The sequence below is a fragment of the Patella vulgata genome, chromosome 7 (assembly GCF_932274485.2).
Source record: "Patella vulgata chromosome 7, xgPatVulg1.2, whole genome shotgun sequence".
Taxonomy (NCBI): Eukaryota; Metazoa; Mollusca; class Gastropoda; family Patellidae; genus Patella; species Patella vulgata.
Window position 1 is genome coordinate 21,805,229 of NC_065885.2, and position 24,846 is coordinate 21,830,074.

General features: G+C 36.9%; 1 long non-coding RNA gene across 1 annotated transcript; it reads right to left on the reverse strand.

Annotated features, from left to right (window-relative positions):
• Window positions 1-7,115: 7,115 nt before the first annotated feature.
• LOC126828184 (uncharacterized) lies at window positions 7,116-8,493 on the reverse strand. Its single transcript, XR_007682934.2, has 3 exons — window positions 8,466-8,493; window positions 8,089-8,168; window positions 7,116-7,393 (listed from the first exon to the last, which is right to left on the reverse strand). It is a non-coding gene; the product is annotated as an uncharacterized LOC126828184 (long non-coding RNA).
• Window positions 8,494-24,846: the final 16,353 nt, after the last annotated feature.

Here is a 24,846-nt window from a genome sequence, read left to right on the forward strand (position 1 = left end):
CTTATGGAGCTTTCTGGAACAACACCGAACCTTTTTGTAAAGGTTAATTCAAACGGGTTATTCCCATGAAAAGAGAGAGAGAGAGGGAGAGAGAAATGGGGTTTAACGTCTACTAGACACAAACTAGGTCATTTCGGGACTAACAATAGGTTTAATTTTATTTCAATAATTCGCTTGCGCGTAGGGGTCTTTAGCAGTGGGACCAAACCGGAGGACCCGGAGAAAACGCACGAGGTTGGACAGGCGACCCTACTCCTTGTCACGTACAACCGGGGATGCGAAACCACGCCAGTTGACTCAATGACAGACTTTACGATACAGCGCGCGCGTGCTAACCATTCAGCACCCCCCCCCCACCCCTTCACTTGAAAAAATCCACTAGTTTATAAACTATATTATTTATAAATACCACATAATTATGAACATTTCCATGCACCTAATATGTTGACTGCAGATGACCTAAATACTTGTATTATATTTCACTATCAAAATTAGTCTGATTATATGTATTCATCCATGCATGGACAAAATTTTAATAGCGCAACAGAATAGAATATCGTGATTGCGGTGTAATCTAAGCGCTTTATAAGTATTATTTTTTATAAATTTAAGTAAAGTCAGTGACTCACGGCTTGTCCCCTCTTATCTTGCTCACCCCCCCCACCCCCACTTTGCAAGGCATGTTTTGTTAGACAGAAAGATCAGGCAGTAAACAGGTGATTTAGGTGAATCGTCATATCCTATAGACTATTTTGATCGGACGTAGCAAAAAATCGAGATGGTCAACATCATTCAATATTTTTATCAGATGATTGTGACATGTTGGGCTCTTAAGATTAATATCATCTGAATGTTAAAAAAATATAAAATGTCATTCAATCTAAATCCCGTTATTTCTCAGTGTCCTCCTGGTATGGCAATCGTATGTCAAGACCCTGGTCCATTGAAATGTAAGTTTAAGGGTTAGAGAGAGAGAGAGAGAGAGAGAGAGAGAGGGGGAGAGAAATGGGGTTTTAACGTCCACTCGACACAAACTAGGTCATTTCGGGACTAACACATGGTTTTAATTTTATTTCAATAATTCGCTTGCGCGTAGGGGTCTTTAGCAGTGGGAGAAAACCGGAGGACCCGGAGAAAACCCACGAGGTTGGACAGGCGAGCCTACTCCTTGTCACGTACAACCGGGGATTCGAAACCTTAAGGGCTAGAGATGTTAGTAGGTTAAGCATCTAAGTGATATGATGAAGGTGTGTGGGTAAGTGGGGTGCTTTTAGACGATATCATGAATATTTGTCCTGATTTATTTCCTCCCACTCTGACAACCTATATCGATTTATTATGTCTTTGCTTTTTTATAAGTAGACATGATTTAATGTCGTCTACAACCGTGGAGATACCCTTTTGTGCTGCTTTTCTAAGTTCACACGAAGGACAACATATTTTAATGGCCATCATCATTGAGTTTACATTCTAACTTTAATTAACGGAGTTTCCCCAAAATAAATCGATTTCATGTGTTCATGTCTTCAAAGTTATAAAACGAAAATGTATACCATACACCGAAATAACAGCGATATACCTAATTGCCACCAACAGTTACATGAAGTCTGAGATTACAGGCGGGGCTGGGCTGTCACGGCCATGTGCGTTTACATAATGACTTTAACCCACACTGTAAAAAATATCCATTTTTTTGTGGCCGAATTCCGTAATTAAACACCTTTTTTCTGTTAATCGATGGATTTTTTGGAGAAATTGTGTTAATAGTGTGAATTATTTCTTCAAATTACGTGTTTTATGTCTTTCTGTGGAATATTCAGTATTAAACAGGAATTTTCCGTAAAATTTAGGGATAAAATGTTTTATTCCCTTCTATAATGGACTTAATTCTGTTATTTTACGGAATAAACGGTGGAATGACAAGGAAGTTCCTTGAAATTTAGGGATAAAATGTTTTATTCCGTTCTGTAATGGACTTAAGTCTGTTATTTTACGGGATAAACGGTGCAACGATAAATAATCGTATACATATATAATCATTCCTAATAATCATCATGTTATAGTATTCATTTCAATTTATTAACCATAATATGAAGAATCATATTTTGTAAAGTTTGGTATATTAATTTGTCATGTATATCTAATTTCCATTATTTATAAGATCTATAAAGTGTATTGTGATTCATCATACGGAAATCAGATTGTAAGTATTTTCATAAATATATAAAAGTATGTTTTAATGCTGCGTGTGTTAAGGTTGTAATATCTGGTAATCAAGCACGCTTAAATCCGGATAGTACAACCGGTTGGCCAGTGTAAGTCGGTTTGTCTCTATGGCAGAGTCAACATACCTGCGAATTGATAATACCGCAAACTTACACGTATACATTGTTTCATGCTCGACTCCCATCACCATAACTGAATAAAAGATCACTTCAGACCCAAAAGCCATCGGAATTCACTAGCCCTGCAGTGGGTTAGATACAAAAGTGCAGCATAAATTAGCCAGCTCTATATACAGAAAAGAAGACGTTAAACCACCATTTCAGTTTATGTTGTCCTATCCCCTAGATCGTTGATTTCCAACGCCAACCTAACAACTATCAAAGGTATATAATGGTAGTCACGTACAAGGATTGGAATCGCTGCATAATTTTCGACGAATTAGCGTTTCGTTATAAGAATAACTAATGTTCTTAGTTCGGTACCTAAATGATAGATATCGCACCCAAATCCGCTCTGAATACGGTTGAGAATCACCTGTTCCCAAAGAAATGTTCCAAAAGTGCAGCTTTAAGACTTAATGCAACATAGCTTAATGTATCGGTATAAGTAATTTATATCGTCTAACCGCTGTTCTCATTTTACTGTTTAACAATATTTAGTACAAACATTGTACATAAAAAGACCTGAACAGAAGAATGTTTAGAAATTGTTTGTTCTGTCCAGATAAGAGAAATGGAAGGAAACGTCTGATTCTACCGTCTCGTCGAGTCAACATTAGTAGTTAGTGTAAGAGGATCGATTTGATTAGTAACTTGAGGCCCGAATGTGGGGCTATACTATATACCGGAAAACACCGAAAAACAACCGGAAACACTGGAAAACAACAGGAAAACACCGGAAAACTACCGGAAAACACCATGTTATACTGAATACCGGAAAACACCGGAAAAAACACTAAATACCGGAAAACACACTAAATATTGGAAACCTCCCTAAATAGGTAACCCGGAGAAGGGCTATACTATAAACCGGAAACTAACCCTAACCCTAACCCTAAACAGGCACCCAGAGGACCAGGCTCCCGGTTACCTATTTAGGGTGCCAGTCTCCGGGTTACCTATTTAGGGTATTTTCCGGTATTTAATGTGTTTTCCGGTATTTAGTATTTTTCCGGTGTTTTCCGGTATTCAGTATAAAATGGTGTTTTCCGGTTGTTTTCCGGGTGTTTTCCGGTGATTTCCGGTGTTTTCCGGTATATAGTATTGCCGCCGAAGGTCTTAGCAAAGTTACACGGACTGTTTGTAGGATAACCTTGTCCGCCTGTTGATGTTGAACGGGCGGGGGTTTCAATTCCCCGGTTATACGTGACAAGGAGTACGGTCGCCTGTCCAACCTCGTGGATTTTCTCCGGGTCCTCCGGTTTCCTCCCACGACTAAAGACCCCTACGTGCAAGCGAATTATTAAAATAAAACTGAACCATATGTTAGTCCCGAAATGACCTAGTTTGTGTCGAGTGGACGTTAAACCCGATTTCTTTCTCTCTATCTCTCGCTCTTCTTCGGGACGACGCTCTTCGATTAAAGCATAAGAGTCTGCCAATGCGCATCCATGCCATCACAATTCGAAGATGGTGGTGATGACGTCATACTCTAGATGTCCCGCTTTTCTTTACCCCCTAATTTTGTAAGGCATTTTTGGTTGACAATTCGGTCTAGAATCGAGTTAATTTTTATGTCATGATTTTGGTAGATATTCAGGATTTTGATACAGAAGGATCAGGATATGTTTAATAATAATAATAATAATAATAATATTAATAATAATAATGACTTTATTTAAAAAGAAGGGTTGAAGATTATGCTAAAATAGCCTTTCTTAGAAAATATAATACAAAAGATATAGCTAATAAATTAAATAATACGCCACAATAATTTACAATAGGGGAACAAAAATATGATCTTCCCAAGTAAGATTATGATTGAGAAAAACACCCAATATTTTTACCGAGGAAACAACTTCTAATCATTACGTAATTTAATATTAAATAATATACAGACACATTTTAGGGAAATCCCGACAGAAAATTACGTATATAACAGTCTATTGATTTCCTTTACCTTAAGAAAAACACATAGTCAAACCCTTTTTAAGTTTTTATCAGATAATAATGTCATGTTTGACTCTCTGTGGTTTTAAAGGTTAAGATCACCGAAGTGTTAAAAATAAAATGTTGTAAGCTAAGAAATTTCATCAAATTAACATTGTAGTGAATGGAGGCGATAATTGAGGGCCAACAACTAATATATTATTTTTTTAAATCAAAACTTTACATTGGCGTTTTTATGGGATGGAGCTAGATAAAATCTTTCTTTTAAGACACTCACTTTACATGCATATCGTGATATATATTTTCCTGGTTGTTACATATTATTACATTACAATCCTGTTAGGTGAAATTGAGATATGATAATATTATCGATGTATAATTTTGGCAGTAGATTTGGGGGAAATAGAAGAACTATATAAATTAATCTGCTATTGAGCAGGAATAAAACTCACAACCTTAAACCTTTTTATTTAAAGCTTGTAATTAATTTAAAAATTTATGAACTTGTCCAGTAACAACCAATAATCTAGCAATATATATTTTTGGGGTCGTGTCGAAAGATTTAATATTCATCAATGGACACATGATTTAATAAAACGCTTGCACGTTTCGAAAATCATAAATTTAAGTGCCCGAGGAAATGCTCAGGGACAAGACATTTACTTTGACTGCTTTTCATCTCTTCCATACTTTTCGTAGAAGCGACTTTTGTTTGTCAACATCGCAGCTGTACCTAGTTGATTTTAACACAATAATTGAAAGAGGAAGTTTGCCTGTCTGGAATGAAATATTATGTGATAGTAGACGAATAATGCAGAGTTACGAGAATTCTAGCATTTATATATACCCCGATTTTCTATTTGTTATGGCCCGGTCAAAACTTTAATACAAACAAATCAACAAATCAAAGAAACCTCGCGTCAACAATAACCGTCCTGAAAGTATTGGTAATTATTTATGAGCTGTCATAATCTTTTGTCTAATTAGATAATGATAAATAACCCACCCATCTATTTTAGTTTTTTTCTACCTGCATCTAAAGAAAACAGTTATACTTAATGTTTCTGTGGTTTGTAAGACTAACCAGATCAACTATTTATATCAAAGCCCAGTTTAGGCATGGGCCCAGACCCAGGGCCCCGCGGTTCATGGCAAAATGTGAATTTTTTTTTTTTTATCAAATTCCAGATGAAAGTTCCATTCATCGGTCTAGTGATTGGTCGAACCCGCTTCGTAGACGATCGCTCGTATGCTAATTATATATCATTCGGAACTGAATGAATTTCCTATTTGTCAGATATTATGTATTTTCTTATTGTACTGCAGACCGTTTAATTGTATGTTACGCATGCGTTCCATTAAAAAAAACCTTCGTGTCATTCGTAGCGGTAGGGGCTCCACGATTCTAGTCTAGCCCACGGCCCTGCTCCGTTTAAACTGGGCTTTGATTTATATAACATAAAATAACTGAAATATTGCTACAGTGTTCATTACAACTTATTGCGTGATGAATGGGGCTTGTGGTTAATAATACTCTTAAAATTTCTAAGAAATTATACAATATTGTAAACAGGCAACTCGAATGTTGGAATGGGCATTGGAATACTGCAGATGACCTTCCTAATACCGGACAAATTTCACCCATGTAATAATTTGTTACAAAATAATGCTACATGTTGATCTGGTTTATGTCCAATTAAAGGGAAAGATAGTCCTGTCACAAAATTAAATCGCTAATAGCTCGGCTCGACAAATATCATGATTGTAAACATGCAATATGCGTCATAGTTAGGTAGCTTGGCCAGGCTGATTTGAAAGTCCAGACCGGCAAAATGCCCCATTTTCTCCCGAACATATATTGCCAAGGAATACATTTATACCATTTTGAAAAAGATCGAATTAATAACTCAAGAAAGATAATGTGCATGTACCATGGAAAAAAAGCAGATTATATAAGTTGAACAAAAACAACAAATGAACATGCTCTGAATGTACAGCAGGTACGTGGGGGGGGGGGGGGTAACGGTCATGCTCCATATATTCTGAGCTGGTTCTGAATATCTGGAAACGATCAATAGAATAATAGACTGAAATCGCGCAATAAACCGAAGTCAGTTATTTTAGGACGTCACTGAGTTTGACATTGCTATCTTAGTGTGCCTCGTCGCCCATATGGGGCAAAAAAGATTCCTTGACAGTTGTACTTATAAGAAGAGTTAGCGATAAAGTCGGTGACCGATAACATTACATCCCCACCACCACCACCACCACCACCCAATCCCCGTAATGTACAGCTATAGAAATAAAAACTACCATATTATGTTTGTCTGAATATGACCATTGTAGACCTCAAAAAAATTCCAGCATCGCATCCCTTGTCATCGGTGCAGGACGGAAGGCCTGACAAAGATGAAAACCAGTCGTTCGCATAGGACCCCCCCCCCCCCCCCCGTAAAAGAACCCTTGAGAGTTGGAATTTTATCAAAACATTTACAACAAATCTAAACAAATGTATAATTTGTCTTTCTCAGTACTTTTAATATAGTATTTACAACATAATTATACATTAACAAAGTATTGTTTGAATGGAATAGTTTACCAAACCCCAAGAACAAACATATAATACTATTGTATACTTTTTGTTTCATTGTTTCGGTATATAAAAGTAATCCATATTGTCCAGCATACGTTTGCCTACACATGTAATACAATAACAAACCATTTTAGATAGACTCAGAAAATATAAATATTTACTTATATTAATGTTTTTGGAGATATGACAATCCGTAAAACTTGATCCAGACAGATTTAATAGAACAATTATCCAGAGAGACTCCTCAACAGAAGAATGTTTAAAAGTTGGTTGTTCTGTCCAGATTGTCCAGATAAGAGAAATGGAAGAAAACGTCTGATTCCACCTTCTCCTCGAGTCAACAATAGTAGTGTAAGAGGGTCGATTTGGTTGGACCCCTGTTGCCCGAATGGGTTAGGAAATAAACCTGGATTGGTCTGACTGTTGGTTACAGAACCTGGTCCGCCTGTAAAGGTGGTTGGTAAAACTATAAAATAAAATAAAATAAATTCTATTAACTAAATGATATTCCTCCTCCTTATCAAATTAGGGGGGTTGGATGGCTGAATGGTTAGCGTGCGCGCGCTGTATCATAAAGTCTGTCATTGAGTCGACTGGTGTGGTTTCGAATCCCCGGTTGTACGTGACAAGGAGTAGGGTCGCCTGTCCAACCTCGTGGGTTTTCTCCGGGTCCTCCGGTTTCCTCCCACTGCTAAAGACCCCTACGCGCAAGCGAATTATTGAAATAAAATTAAACCATATGTTAGTCCCGAAATGACCTAGTTTGTGTCGAGTGGACGTTAAACCCCATTTCTCTCTCTCTCTCTCCTTATCAAATTAAGACACTCGTAGCGTCGATGCTTATTATGATAATCCAGTACCAGCATCTTCGAAGTCTTAATGTTTAAGCGGAATTAAACGATTGAGAAACACAATAAAACTTCATAATTTTTCAGGTAAACATTAGTTTCATCGTTTCAAAGCACCAAGTCGAAGGTCCAACCATTCGACAAAATGTCCATTAGCCGAATCTGATTTAGAAAGTCTGCACCCTAAGCATTGCTGCAATATAGAGTATTTCTACTCTAACACGCTAAACACACGTAGGAAAGTAACGGAGACATTTTAATTGCATACATTAAAATTACATACCCTGCTAAACTATGACGTAGACGTCCTTACCTTGACTATAAACTGTCATGATGAGAACCATGAGAATACATACTTGAACAGACAGAGACATTGTGGGCTACCGAATAAATCTGGAAAATCAATCTAAATTAATATAGAGAAAACGGCACGTCCATATTATGTTTGTTATATTCCAAAGACAGAATATCACAAAAAGATAAAATTATGCGGATAACATAAGATTGCTTTCTCAGATATGTATAATAAAACTAAAAGGAGGACAGGCGCCGAAAAGCAAGGATCTAGCCGAATACTGCCTTAATTTTGTTATTTCATGCAGTGGCAGAGTATAGTTACCATAACAGTTGTAATATGGATTGTGGTATTTCTAGAGAAAACATTCAAAATAAATGGAACGGAAGACTTACCTTTTTGGACTAGTGTACAGTATTCGGAATAATAGACGAATGTTGTGAAAATTACCTGATCACTTGCATTTATATATACCCTGATATTATTGTTTTGAGCAGGGGTTATGATCCGGTCAACGCCGTAGTACAAACAATATGTCAGACAAATCAAACACAATCGTAGGAGAAAACAAATATATTTCGCCATTTTTTGGGTCATCTGTCTTATTTTTTTGCTTTGCTTAGATAATGATGAATAAGTGACTGGCATTTTTATACGCCCACATTTTCACTTGTGTCGGTTCACATTTGTTTGTAGACCCTCTACAGGTCACAGTTTTTATCTTGTTTTGACGAAACTTGAAATATAGGTATATATCCCAATTCCCAAAGATCTCGATTCTTTTCGATTTTGACACGTATCGGACAGTATCTTCGCTGATTATTGATTGCCCCTGGCTGTACGATAGCTTATGCGCCCTCTACAGGTTACAATTTTTATCCGATATTTGTGTGTGAAATAGCTTTATTTAACGTCCGCTTCCACCATATTGATATTGATGGAACTTAAAATATATGTTGGTATCCTTAAGATCTCTGTTTCTTTCGATATTAGCACGTTCGGACCATAACGTCCTGTTTTTTTGCCAAGGATTATATGAAAAAGGATCTTTTCAGCTTGTCGACCATCTAAAGGACGCGATTGTTTTATTTTAAATCCCGTTCAACTATATCACCATTACGTCATCATCATAGTTAAGTTCGAATTTTGTGAAAATAGGACCGAAAATCAAAATAGTAGCTACCCTTTACGCGAGTTGTGGTTGAAAATCACGTAACACGTATACCAAGATAGTAGGATCAAAAGATCCGGTATGAGTTTAATTTTGGTGTGCATCGGAATCTCCGTTCTGAAGTTATGTCAACGGCTTTTTACGCAAAATGTGAAATATGTACAAAGTTTGTGAACCCTCTAGAGGCCACAATGTTTGTCTGATTTTGATTATACTGCAAACATGCGTTCAGATTTTAAAGATCTTAGAATCGTTTGATTTTCGTGCACATCAGACATTCCGTTCTACAGTTATTTCCCCTTTTTCCGAAACTCTCGTGAACGCGAGAGAGTGTATTTTTTAAAACAGATTTTTTCCAAAATTGTTTTGAAGAAGTGGGTACCCGAGAGAACAAACCCTTATTGATAATAAGTGTTCCGAGACCTTTTGTTCCAGGTTTATGCCCCCTTACCCTAAGCTTTGGGAATGTGATAGTGGCCAAAGATTTTTTTTTCAGATTTGGTTCATGAGAGGACAACCCCTATCGATATTCACCTTGCCTTCAGGAGTTTGAAAACGTTCTGAACGCAAATCAGGCTACAGTTTTAAAGGATTTCTTTCAAATGCGTTGTGTAGAATCGGGGTCATGATCCTAGACATTCCGTTTTGAAATTACCTTTTCCTAAAACACCGTGAACGTGATATAGGCTACAGTTTTAAACAGATATAATAATAATATGTCTAATTGGACGTGAAGCATTTGAACAATGCGAGTATAAGCCGTGTTTCTTAGTTTTCCATCCATCAATCCATAGTAAAATGTGGACGCCTGTTATATCATGCTAATGGCTTGAAAGGTGTTTTATTTCATAAAGTACCTGTTCTTTTTCATATACCATTTCGGTGACCTGCACTGGTAAACTTTATAAATTTTACAGATCAACAAAAAATGATTCATGCTAGCCTTCTACACAATTTCATATTCCACTTGATTTTCCAGTTGGAACGGAATATTGTCACTACAGTCATGATACAATACGTATTGCAATTCGGGTACTACGATACAAGTTGTATCACGATTCGTTGGGTTGGATGGCTGAATGGTTAGCGTGCGCGCGCTGTATCATAAAGCCTGTCATTGAGTCAACTGGCGTGGTTTCGAATCCCCGGTTGTACGTGGCAAGGAGTAGGGTCGCCTGTCCAATCTCGTGGGTTTTCTCCGGGTCCTCCGGTTTCCTCCCACTGCTAAAGACCCCTACGCGCAAGCGAATTATTGAAATAAAATTAAACCATATGTTAGTCCCGAAATGACCTAGTTTGTGTCGAGTGGACGTTAAACTCCATTTCTCTCTCGCTCTCTCTGTATCACGATTCATAACCAGGGGCCGGTTGCTCAAAACTAAGTTATTTTAACAATCTGTAAAACTCTAACGAAACGTTATCTTGCTAATGCGTCGTTTGTTAACGGTGCGTTTAATTTCTGTTAGCTAACGGCCTGGTTACAATCCAAGAGAACACTGTTCATTGGCTGAATTTTAAATGTGTAAATTCAATGTACATCTATAACAACTTTTTAGTTCACACAACTTGATTAAAGACAAAAAGATTTCTGTAGAATTTTCTACAGAAAACACTGTAGAAAACTAAAGAATACTTTATTTTTTCTTTTAGAAATTCTATCATAAATCTGTAGGAAAAAATATTGGATTTGCACTATAGTAACTGTAAAATAGTTGGGGCCATTATTTCCTACGGACCAAAAAGATTTTGAAGAATAATACAGAATTTCATCTCATCCTATTGAAAATGAATAATAGCTCCCTTCACCCATCGCCCAACCCTCTATCGCCCAATCCTCTAGAATGTTCTATAGAAAATTACAATGGTAATCTATAACCTTTTGCTAAGGGTATTGTTCGACTGACAGCCGACTAATGCCATCATTAAACAGATATTGGAGCCCAACACCCGCGTTAAATATACCCCTAAAAAAGTAGGGAATATTCAGACACTGCGGAAATGCACTGCTGTTTTTATTAGAGGTAACTAGTGTCTGTTAATAACATTCCAATTGCCTACACATGAACATAAACAGTTCATATGGGTGGCTTATCTGACGGCCCCATTTCACTCGCAAAGAGATACACCGTCAAAAGTAAAAATTGGACATTTTGATTTTTGTCTTAATAATTAAGAGTGACAGGTTACTTACTAAAGTGACAAAAAAAATAAAAAAGAATCGCGGTCTCACGATTTAATAGACGTATCATAAGAAGGTGAATCGCGATACATCGATTCAACGAAATACCATGCCAACATTAGAAATTAGTAATCCTCTTCCTTTTGACTTCAATATTAACGCTATGCCATTCCTTGGGCCTTTAACATTTTATGAACATTTTTATGATCTTAATCTTTAAAAGCACAAAAGAGCCCAGCATGTCATAATCATCTGATAATATATTGAAGGAAGTTGACCTTTTCGAATTTTTGCTATGCCCAGTCAAAGATATCTATAGATTATGACCGTTTACTTCCTGATCTGTCCGCTTCAAAATCATGACTTTTCACGGAAACCAAAAAGAGAGAGAAGGAATTGCTATATATAGACGCACTACCACATAATACAAGCCGTGAGTAAAAAAAACAGCAGCAATATAATTATGAAGCACTTATATTACATCAGGATAATATGATAGTGTATGCATGGATGGATGCATAATTATAAAAGCAGATCAGTTTAACAAGTGACTGATACAAAGATTATGCTGTCTTATATAGACGGATATATTTATAATTATATGGGTGTTTATAAGTTAAACTTGGCGTAACCTTCTGAATATTATTTCAAGTGCTATATTATTGCTATACAGATAATAAAAATGAATATATTGAACATTTCATTCAAATTACTTTATTCTGACTGAGATGTTGCGTAGATGGTTTATTACCGTAGTCTCGATTATCTATTTTATCATTAAATTTTTAAATCTCGACCATTTGGTGATCTATAGAGTTGATTATGGACTTGTCATGTCTAATTAATAATCTATATGATAGTTGACGCCAAAGGAAAGACCTTTACTAAACAGCTTAGCTCTTACATAATGCATCTTTCAAAACTTTAAGGCGTACAAAAGTTAATTGACAAAAAATTGTCTCTAATTAGTAGATTTATGTTGTAAAATAATGAGATGTGAGAACTTGACTATCAGAAACGACTATACTCATAGCGGAAAAATGGGATCATCCAATTAAATAATACATTATCATGCATACCAATGTTTGTATTCAATAAAATTTGTTTAATACAATACATATGTTCAATCAAATGCGATCGTCGACCGCCAGGGATTCTGTGGCATTCTGTATAATAAACAAATTGACAAATAACCTCCGGTAGCTTCAGTCTGGAAGACCCGACTCAGTTTATTCTTGCCATCGTATTCCTACCATTTTCATGATTGAAATCAAAGCAGATATTGTACACGTTTCTGGTACCCTTTCATAACTGTTATCAGCCGATGTAACAGGTAAATTATAGTAAGATTAGATTCGTCAAGTCACTAATTCGAGAAATGTTGGGAACTTAGAGCCTTTCGCAATCTTTGTTTGGTCAGTTCTTTCTCAAAGATGAATGCCTGGGTTAGTTGGTCTCCTGTTGCCAAGGGTTTTGCGCGTTCTTTAGTCCACGTGAAATTGTCTGTAATTTGGAATATATTATAGTCTAGGGTGTGCTGCGCTTAAAAGAGTATGAAGTCTTACATTGATCGGTATTTAAGTAGATTATTAGATTAAATCCCATATCGGGAAGGAAATTAGCACGATTAATTACATGGAGTAGGTCATAAATTGAGCATGTCACGTATACAGAACTGCCTGGAACACTGAATATTTCAATTCGAATATCACAATGCATGTTTCCTTTCATTCCAAACCGTACTTGTAGTACTATTAGTCAATCTTAGCGCATGAATTACTCAGGTTATTAGGCAACGACAACACTCGCCCATTCATCGTCTTGGATATATAATACGTAATGGCGACTACGTTCAAATTTATCAAAAAGATTTCTCTTAAAGTGTCACAATATACCTTTAATGTGTAGTGGGAAATAATGGGTAATTAAGCTTAGTTGTTCGGCTAGGAAGGAAACCAAGCCCCCCCCCCCCCACTGGAAACATTGGTTTGCATGTAACAGATTCCTTGTAGGCGGAAGCGCCGCAGTCGTCGCCCCACCCCACTCACTCCTACACACGCACTGTTGCTCGAGAAAGTTCCTTGTGATTTTCTAGCGTGGTTTTCATGGTCAGTGTTGCAGGGCGGGGGCCTGGTTCGGATGGAACGATAAACCGAGGTCCCGCCTAAATGAACCGTCGACAATTAGAATTCGACGAAGAGCTGTCCGGATCGTCGTTTAACAAAAAACATTTAAAACAAATCTATAATTATGTCAGTTCTTTTAATACAGTATTCACAGCACAATTATACATTAGAACATTATTGTGTACTTTTAATACGCTATTAACAACATAATTATACATTAAAACATTATTGTTTGATTGGAATAGTAACGGACAAGATTAGATCAAACCCCAAGAACAAACATACAATATTGTTGTATACTTTTTGTTTTAACTTTACAGAAACTGCATGCTTTGGTATATATAAGTAATTCATATTGTCCAACATACGTTTGCCTACACATGTAATACAACAACAAACCGTTTTAGATAGACTAAGACAAAATATCAAAAAATATATAAGTATATTTATACTTATATTAATGTTCCGGAGATATGACATTCCGTAAAACTTGGTCTAGACAGATTTAATAGAACAATTATCCAGAGAGACCCCTCAACAGAAGAATGTTTAAAAGTTGGTTGTTCTGTCCTGATTGTCCAGATAAGAGAAAGGGAAGAAAACGTCTGATTCCACCTTCGCCTCGAGTCAACAATAGTAGCGTCAGTGGGTCGATTTGGTTGGACGCCTGTTGCCCGAATGGGTTAGGAAATAAACCTGGATTGGTCTGACTGTTGGTTACATAACCTGGTCCGCCTGTAAAGGTGGGTGGTAAAACTATAAAATAAAATTTTTAAAAAATCTATATTTTAACTAAATTATTCCTGCACCATTTTGATAATCTAGAAACTTCCATCTTCGAAGTCATTAACCTTTAAGTGGCATTTAGGGATTGAGAAACACATTAACATTTCATAATTGTTTTATGGTAAACACTCGCTAGTTTTATTCTAAAAGCACAACTTTTCGACAATTATTCTCTTATCGTCTTCAAGCATGAAGTCTAAGGTAAAATCATTCAACAAATTGTATCACATATTCACTGGCCGAATCTGATATGGAAATTATGTTCTTTATAAACATGGTGGCAATAGAAAATTTCTACAATAATGCACTGTAGGAAAATAACGAAAATCGAATGATTTGCAAGACATTAATTGCATACCCTGCAAAATTGTGACGTAGACTTTCTTACCTTGGCTATAAACTGTCATGATGAGAACCAGGAGAACACATACTTGACCAGACAGAGACATTGTGGGCTATCGAATAACCTGGAAAATTAATATAGAGAATACGACACATCCATATTATGTTTGTTTTATTCCAAAGACGGAATATCACAAAAAGTTAATTTTCGACTACATTAACCTCACACCAAGAGCGCAGATAAGATGAAATTGTTTTATCAGATGTGTGTAATAAAATTGAAAGCAGCCAAACGCCTCAAAAGAAGGATTCTAGCCGAATACTGCATTAATTTTGTAGTCACCAAAATGATTGTCATTATATTATACATATTACGGGCTATTGTATTTTCAGAGACAAAATTTCAACAAAAATGTAACGGAAGACTTACCTTTTAGAAAAGTTTTTAATATTCTGTAATAATAGACGAATGTTGTGAAGTTACAAGATAATGGGCATTTATATATACCACGATATTATTGTTTTGAGCAGGGGTTATGGTCCGGTCAACACTCAAATACAAACAGTATCTCGGACAATCACGGGAAAAAATAATTCGCCATTTTTTTGGTCATCCTTCTTTTTCTTGAATGAGTAAGTGTGTGGTGTTTTTTTCCCCATTTTTTGGCCATTCGTTTCATTCTTTTGTTTTGCTTAGATAATTATGTAAAAGGTGTTTTCTTTCATGATGTATGTTCTTTTTCATATATCATATCGGTTGCCGTTCACTGGTAAACTTTATAAATTGTACAGATCAACAAAATAAATGATTCATGCAAACATTCTACACAATTTCATATTCCCCGGAGATGTCTAGCGTGGTTTCCTCTTGTTAGTTGTACAGGACAATGAACACTAGTCGTTCGAATGTGCGAGGGCTGACTGAAACTTTTTAAGCCATTTATCAGCTCCAAAAACGTGTTCCTTGGATCTCTTTCCAACAAACCTACTGATTAGCTGTCTTAGTGAATTACTACCTTCTATAACTTCAATAATCAACTCTTCGCTAGCGCAGTCCATCTCCCAGATGCCTTTAAAACTGCTAATATACATCATCTTATTAAGAAGGCAAATCTTGATTCCAGTCAGTTAAAAATTACAGACCATTATCAAACCTTTGTTCCATCTCCAAGATTTTAGACAAATGTATTGCTTGTCAAATAACGGCATGTTGAGGAAAACTGTCTGATAGAAAAATTCCAAAGTGCGTATCGAAAGTGTCATAATACTGAAACAGCACTGACACGAGTTCCTAACGACATACTGCCCTCATTGGACAAACGCGAGTTGTAATTTTAGTTCTTCTCTTTCAGCTGCAGCGTTTGATACAGTCAATCACCACAATTGGCATAGTCGATTCTGCCTTTACGTTGCTAATATCATATCTATGAAATCGCAGTCAATATGTAGTCTGACAAGGCTGAAATAATTCAAAGAGTACCACGGGTTCTGTCTTAGGACCAATACTTTTTAGTCTGACGTTAAACCCTTTTTCATTTCATTTCATTATATGCGGATGATACACAGCTGAACTGTTTTTTTAAGCATCTAAATAATAAAAAAAAATTCTGCGAAAATTGTATATTAGAAATTAAATCATGGATGGCATAACTTTCTAAAGCTTAATTCTGACAAAACTGAATATTTATGTATTGGAGCTCAACAGCAGTTACACAAGATTTCAGATACTAAAGATATTTATGTCGGGTATAGTCAAATTATGTTTTCTAAATTAGCTAGAAACGTAGGAAGCACAAGTAAATAATAAGTGTGTTACTATTATTTAGGGTAAATCGGTCAAATAAGAAATAATGAAATGAAATGGGGATTAACGTCCTACTATTCTGTTCCGAACTGGGCTAATGAAGACGGGCATACGCCATACAGTGTGCTATGAGAGAAATTTTAGCCCGGGCAGCGGCACTATGACCTACTCTTATATCGAATTCCAACTGTCAAGTGATCTTTTACGTGCACGCCAGTATGTACACGGGACCTCGGTTTTTCGTCCCATCCGAACCGACCAGACAGCTGTCCTCAGCCCCCCCCGCCCTGCATCACTGACAAGGGGGAACCACGCCTTTATATAGACGTTTTAAATGTTACTTTTATGGATGTTTTGTGACCTGTGTTTTACTTTTGTATGCCTTAACTTGTCATTTTATGCTTGTTGTTATTCTGTAACCCTTTCATTTATATGTACTATTTATTTATGTATATTTTAATTGTGTACAGCGCACATGGGCACCTAACAGTGGAAGCTATGCGCTATATAATTTTTTCAATAATAATAATAACACGGAAGGTATATATGTATGTTGTTAGTTTCGTATTATTATTATTATTATTATTATTGTTATTATATGTTTGTGTATTTTTAACAAACTACATCAAGGTAAATGATATGTATATCCGTGTTGTATTTCTAGCACACTATGAATGTATTCTTACATTACATTTACGTCATTAGGTTCAGTGTTAGGGTAAACGCCTCGGCTTGGATTCCTTCATTTTTTTCAGACCGTCTATTATTAACATTATCACCCAGCGTCATAAAATATTCTCGTTTATGTGACAATTGTTTACCATCCTTTTTGTACTGTTATCTACCACTTAAAAACTATAAATCATAATTATTTTTTACCCTATTGTGGGCACATACATCAAACCTTAGACAGGTGCCGTCATTGTAACAATAATGTTGTTAATCCATGAATAACAGAAGAAACCTGGGTGGAGACTGCATAAGAAATTTGAAACCATAAGTTCGGATTAAATACGAGGCATCAGACAAGTTAAAGCACGACAGACAGACGATAATGTTACATAATTAAACATGTATTTATATTTCATGTCAACAGCAATATGCATAAAAACTACTAAACAGTTCATAAATGACTAATAAGCCTGCCTTTAAATCTTAATTTAACTGGCGATTCTCGACAAAGCTATTTCTTGCTATGCAACGTTCATATATCAAAAGTTGGGCACTTTATAACAAAACAAGCCTATGGGTCTGCTTGATTCGAGCGAATCAGTCGGGCGAATACAAATTCGACATCGCGACTATATATATATATATAATATGGACACACTAGGCGATATTCGGCCAAACGTTTCGTTACCGAAATTCGTCTAGTGGTCCCCCGCTTTAGCCATCTAATATTAAAAGAACTGCACATATTATTCAACTTTTTATTGGCTAATTTATTATAGGCTTTTCTTATACTGATTTCTTATGAATATGTAAATGTCGAAGGTCACAATCTCCTACGAAAAAAAAGTTACGGATGATCGATCCGTAAGCCAGTAAAATATGTAAAACCACGCAACTCTATGACTTCTGTTAACCCTTCGCCCTGTATGACATTACTCACACCCCGTTTACGTTTGATGATCGGAAAATGGGAGAAAGGGAGAGAAATGAGGTTTAACGTTCACTCGACACAAACTAGGTCATTTCACATGGCTCAATTTTATGTTAACAATTCGCATGAACGCAAGGGTCTTTAGCAGTGGGAGGAAACAGGAGCACCCAGAGAAAAGCCATGAGGTTGGACTGGCGACCCTACTCCTTGCCACGTACAACCGGGGAATTCAAACCACGCCAGTTGACTCAATGACAGACCTTATGGTACAGCGCGCACGTGCTATCCATTTGGCCATTCAACCCCCGATCGAAAAAAATGGTTGATATTGCACTAACAAACACTTTGCGATATTTTATGCATTACAGTAAACAGTCTAGTCGGGTAAATGTTGTATTATAACTTTGAAAATATATTTCAGTATTGTTAATATTATATTTTGGGGAGATTTTCTCTTCTGCTCATCTACATGTAATTTGGAAAAACAAAATACAACCAAATATTTCACTTTTATATGCCCTCATAGAAAATTGGTCGTATATTTTCGTCGTCCCCGCAGTCCGTCGTCCACAATTTATTGTGTACACTTAGTCTATAGATCAAATTTATAATCCGAACTTTACAAAAAAAAATATGTAAGCTGTACCGTAGGCCTATGTTCACTGGGATTTTCCGGCGTGGTTTCCCCTCGTCGGAGGTGCAGGACGGAAGGGGTGGGGCTAACAAGGCCAGCTGTTTAACCGTTCCGGTTGCACGAAAAACCGAAGTCCTGTACACATTGTGTGTGCGTGGAAGATCATTTGTCTGTTGGAATTCGATATAAGAGTAAGCCGTAGCGCCACTGTCCAGCCAAAATTTCTCTCATAGCACACTGCATGACGTATGCCAGTCTTCATTAGCCCAGTTGGAACTGTTTCACAAAAAAATAAAATTACTAAAATAGATTTTAACTAAAATCGAAAGTAAATTTGAAATATTATGCGTTTCACGAAGATCGGTAGTAACTTAAAATACAATTTTAATAGATTTTAGTTAAAATTGCTTACGCTCGCGCAATGCACAATTCCGACGAGGGCACTTAGGGTGTAAGCATAATCGCTTCGGAACTGAAAACTGTTGAACTGACCGTTACAATACCAATGAGGAAAGTTTCATACGTTGTAGCAATGTCTGCACATGGACAGACAGTCGTAGAGAGATGAAATAAATAAGTTTATTGCGTATTATTCGTTTTGAAATGTATCAGTGGGTTGGCCTTGAACTTGCACGTCGCTTTCGTGGCCATGACATTTGATTTTTGAATTACTCGCAGGCTTTAATGGAAATAATGCGTATCGATAAACTAAATCGCTTGAATTTCGTAGTTTTATGGTGTTTGGGATAACAGAAACTATTGAGAATTGTCACAAACATGTGATATTTCTGACTCAAACGATTAATCTAGATTGTAAATTATTGTCGAATTTTAAAAGCATTTAACAACTTTTAAACTAATATACGAATAATACTTTGAAAATGCCAAAGTGTCACACTCCTTATTGGATAATGCCTATCTATCTTACTAAATTAAAATGATTTTTCTCCAATATAAAATACCATTGGCTCCTTTATAAAACTTATCTGATTTACGCTGTGTTATTAACGAACGCCTTTATTAAGAAATAATAATAAATTCACATTAAAATTTAATTTCAAATATGCCTATAAAATTTTTCAATAAACACATTGATTATCTTTTTACAAATCATCATAACCCCAAAACCATATGAGCAAATACTTTGTATATAGCGTGTCTAGTATAGGATTGTAGACCTTCTAATACCAAGAAACTGGCAATTTTAAAACAAGTGTAGGTCTACATAGACATTTTTTATAGACTTTAGATATGAGAATTATTTTTGTGAATGATAGTATGTTAAAGTTATATGACCCAGGCCATTGCCAATATTATCATTATTCCAAATATATCTATACTAGCAGGATACCCGGCTTCGCTCGGGGGTCATAACTCCGAAACCGGAAGTGGTAGACTAACGCCATCTGGCCTATGTTACTCCCCGGCCCGAGCTACCCCTATACCCCAAATTTCAGACTCGGGGCAGACCTAGTGTAGCCGCAAACCCCGAACAGACCGGCTTCGCTCGGGGGTCATAACTCCGAAACCGGAAGTGGTAGACTAACGCCACCTGGTCTATGTTACTCCCCAGTCCGAGCTACCCCATATCCCAAATTTCAGACTCGGGGCAGACCTAGTGTAGCCGCCAACCCCGAACAGACCGGCTTCGCTCGGGGGTCATAACTCCGAAACCGGAAGTGGTAGACTAACGCCACCTGGCCTATGTTACTCCCCGGTCCGAGCTACCCCTATACCCCAAATTTCAGACTCGGGTCAGACCTAGTGTAGCCGCCAACCCCGAACAGACCGGCTTCGCTCGGGGGTCATAACTCCAAAACCGGAAGTGGTAGACTAACGCCATCTGGCCTATGTTACTCCCCGGTCCGAGCTACCCCATACCCCAAATTTCAGACTCGGGGCAGACCTAGTGTAGCCGTCAACCCCGAACAGATCGGGTTCACTCGGGGGTCATAACACCGAAACCGGAAGTGGTAGACTAACGCCACCTGGCCTATGTTACTCCCCGGTCCGAGCTACCCCTATACCCCAAATTTCAGACTCGGGTCAGACCTAGTGTAGCCGCCAACCCCGAACAGACCGGCTTCGCTCGGGGGTCATAACTCCGAAACCGGATGTGGTAGACTAATGCCACCTGGCCTATGTTACTCCCCGGTCCGAGCTACCCCATACCCCAAATTTCAGACTCGGGGCAGACCTAGTGTAGCCGCCAACCCCGAACAGACAGACTTCGCTCGGGGGTCATAACTCCGAAACCGGAAGTGGTAGACTAACGCCACCTAGCCTATGCTACTCCTCGGTCCGAGCTACCCCTATACCCCAAATTTCAGACTCGGGGCAGACCTAGTGTAGCCGCCAACCCCAAACAGACCGGCTTCGCTCGGGAGTCATAACTCCGAAACCGGAAGTGGTAGACTAACGCCACCTGGCCTATGTTACTCCTCGGTCCGAGCTAACCCTATACCCCAAATTTCAGACTCGGGGCAGACCTAGTGTAGCCGCCAACCCCGAACAGACAGACAGACAAACGGCAGTCACAAATATATATATAGATGTCGCAATATCTATATGTCTAACAATGTAGGTCTAATCAATGTTTGTTAATGTCGTGATTTTAAGTTAGGAGAGGGTGACGGCTGTCCTAAGTTAAAATTGATTTTAGTTAAAATTGTCCCTAAAATAGTTTTGTGAAACGCCACTATAAGTTAAGATAAAATATTATTTTAGTGGATTTTATCTAAAATGCTTAAAATCGTTTTGTGAAACACATCTATCTTAAGTTAGGATGGAATTTTAGTTTAAGACGATTTTTTTAAGGAGATTTAAGTTTTTGTGAAACAGGGCCCAGAACAGTAGGACGTTCAACCCCATTTCATTAAATTTTGTAAGCTGTTTACATACGTGAACTTGCCCTTGATTATGTTACAGTATCTTGTCATCAGGCCGAAGATATGCAGCTTTTCATTAAGATTCAAACCTTTCTAGACCCTAGACGACTAAGTTACTGTAGGCGTATGTTTCGATGTCTGGCAATCGATCCTGCATCCATCTTCTCAGCTTTTTAAGACACATGAAATAAAATGGAGGTTTAACGGTCTACATTCTGTTTTGTACTAATCCGGCTAAGGAAGACAAACACAAACATATCCAATGTAGTATCCTGGGGGGGGGGGGGATTTTGCCAGGGCAGTTCAAATAGGGATTAAGAACACCGGACGTGTTCATCTTTTGGTGTGTTTAAAACGAAAGCAATTTTTTTCATTTTCAATGTATGTTAATGTTTCTTGACATTTCTGAAGACTGACTGTTCCGTTTTTCTATGGTGTATCGGTAATCAGCAAATTATAAAAATAATGATAATACTTTATCTGCTATGATAGCCAACGGATTATGTGATCTTACTTATTCTAGGATCAAAATTGATATTGTGTTTGCTATTTGCGATTTCTCAAATTTAAATCACAGAGTGTGCTGCAGAAAAACACAAAATATGGCTTTTCACATAGTTTCTAGTCGTTAACCAGTTAGATTTTACTGTACAGTCGATATCTGTAATATGGGAATAATGCAAAATAACTATTATATCCCATTTTGAAAACCGCCCAATAACCGATTTCATAATGTCGATGAAATTACCTTAAATCCAACTATACCAATTAATAACCTTTGTTCAACCATAGGTAGAATATCGGATAAAAATGGACTTAAAAGCCGCTAATTTATTTGTCGTTGTGCGGTTCACATTGTTCTAAGAAAACGCAAAGTGAAAACAAAGCTTTATTCTTAATTAGAGGTAATTTTATTTGATTGATGAAAGGGGGATCAGACGGACTGATTGGAAACGTCTTCATTATCTACATCTAGGTATTTCTTTCTCATATTTTTAATAATATTGTAGAAAGATAGGCCTACTAAAGCTTAGATTTTACATGACCGACTTTATCGCATTCAGCTAGTATTAAACGTATTCCTTTTCATGATGTCAAACATGTCGGATATAAATCTGCTTAAGGACTGACACTTTTCTCGTTTTCTTAAGTAATCACATTCAATATTTAATACTAAAACATATGAATATAACCCTGAAACCCGAAAGTTGTAAAAGTAAAAAGTTTTTCAACCAAATAGCCAGACATTTCAAATTTTGATCACCGGTGTAGGCCTATGCGCAACGGGGAATAGAAATTCTTATAAAATTGAACAGGTCATCTCAGATTTTACTGCATCAGTATACTCCCGACGGATGATGAACGGTGTCTTTAAATCATTTTTAAGGTTACAGATAATAAACAAAACTTCATGACTTCTGGGTCGACTATTAACTAGTCACGTAACAAATAACCGAGAACAACTTTTTTTAACCTTGGGGTTATCTCCCCTTTAACGGTGCAGAGTTTCTTTGGATACCATGCAAGCAAGTCTGGTACTACCATATTTCATAGTTTTTGATTTAATAAGATCGGACTTGATATTATGAGTTGTCTGCGACATTTCTCTCGGTAGTATTGTACGTTAAGCCCGAAGAATGAAAGAACGAACGGTCGATGATAAGTGGCGAAGCACGTATGACAAAGTGCTCCATATTTTTTTTTTATCAAATTTAGACTATATTCCATGATATAAAATACTAACATTTATTTAGATGCACTGAACCATCCGAACCACCGCATGTTATTGGTAGTATACGATATAGGCTTCTAACCCCTTCAGATATATCTGTTGTGTTTTGATTACAGAATTAATAAATCCCGCATGTTTATTGACAATGCCGTTTCCATTCGATAACATGTATAGGATATTAACCTACCCGAGGTTCATGCTTCGCCCGCGTGTTCTCTATCATATCAATCCGAGGGAGAGAAGGTTTTGTATCCGACATATACAACGTCATAGTTTTGATCACCCTTAAATTAAATGGACTCTTCCATTAAAAGTCAACAATAAATAACGAAAATTACCGAACTAATCACGTGAATGCATTGTTTATACCCAAACAACTTGTCGCCATTTTGGTGTAAATATAAGTTCAGTAATACGTTATCAGAAGAATAATAATTCCTTTTTAGCCCACAAATTGACGGTGGAAAAATGTGAATGCAAATCCCGACGAGGATCTACTACTGTCTGATTCATCGTAAATTTTAAACGGATTTCTTCGATTATGAACAAACTACTTAACGTTGGTTATTATAAACTTACCTGTGTGTTTGTAATGAACTCCCGTTCGATAAAATCCATTGCACAACTAATTATCACAACGATGAAAACAAGTTCTCTCTTGAAAAATTGAAATATCACAAACTTTTCCCAGAGAAAAATACCAATATGGAAGATGGTTACGTCACTCTGCGGAAGATATCATTTCGTATTAGGGGTGACAGTATAGGAAATTCAAGTACAATTACGACAAGAATCCATGACCACTCGGACCAAAGATCACTCGGTTCAAGACCAGTCGGACCAAGTGATAGACCACTCAGCCCAAACAAATAGACTACTCGGACCATACAAAAAGACTATTCGGACCCAACAGAAAGACGACTCGGACCAATAATAAAATGTTGTTTTAATAAATTGATAATTGCGTTTGTTTTAATATAATTACTCGAACCAATAATAAAGTGTTATTTTAATAAATTGATAATTGTGTTTATTTTAATATGACTACTCGAACCAATAATAAAGTGTTATTTGAATAAATTGATAATTGTGTGTGTTTTAATATGACTACTCGAACTAATAATAACGTGTTGTTTGAATAAATTGATAATTGTATTCCAAATCGCAAAATATCGAGAACCACACTTGTAGTCACGATTAAAAAGGGGCATATAAACGTCCGGTCTTCGTATTATTATGTGCTGTTTATATTAACGCATCAAGGGCGGATAACTTGAAAACGTGTCTCCACCCCCCCCCCCCCCATATATAGTAACCCAGGGGTTAGTGGGGTAGAACGGAATGAAACCACTGAGGATACCGCGAATGTGTAAAAAGTAAAATTAGGCTATCAGACAAGAACAGTATACCCGTATATGTAGAAACTGTCAAAAGTCTGGAAATACCGAGTCTCATTGCAAGAGTAAAGAAAAATTAGATTGATATTTTTTTTTTTCACCATTATTAATTAA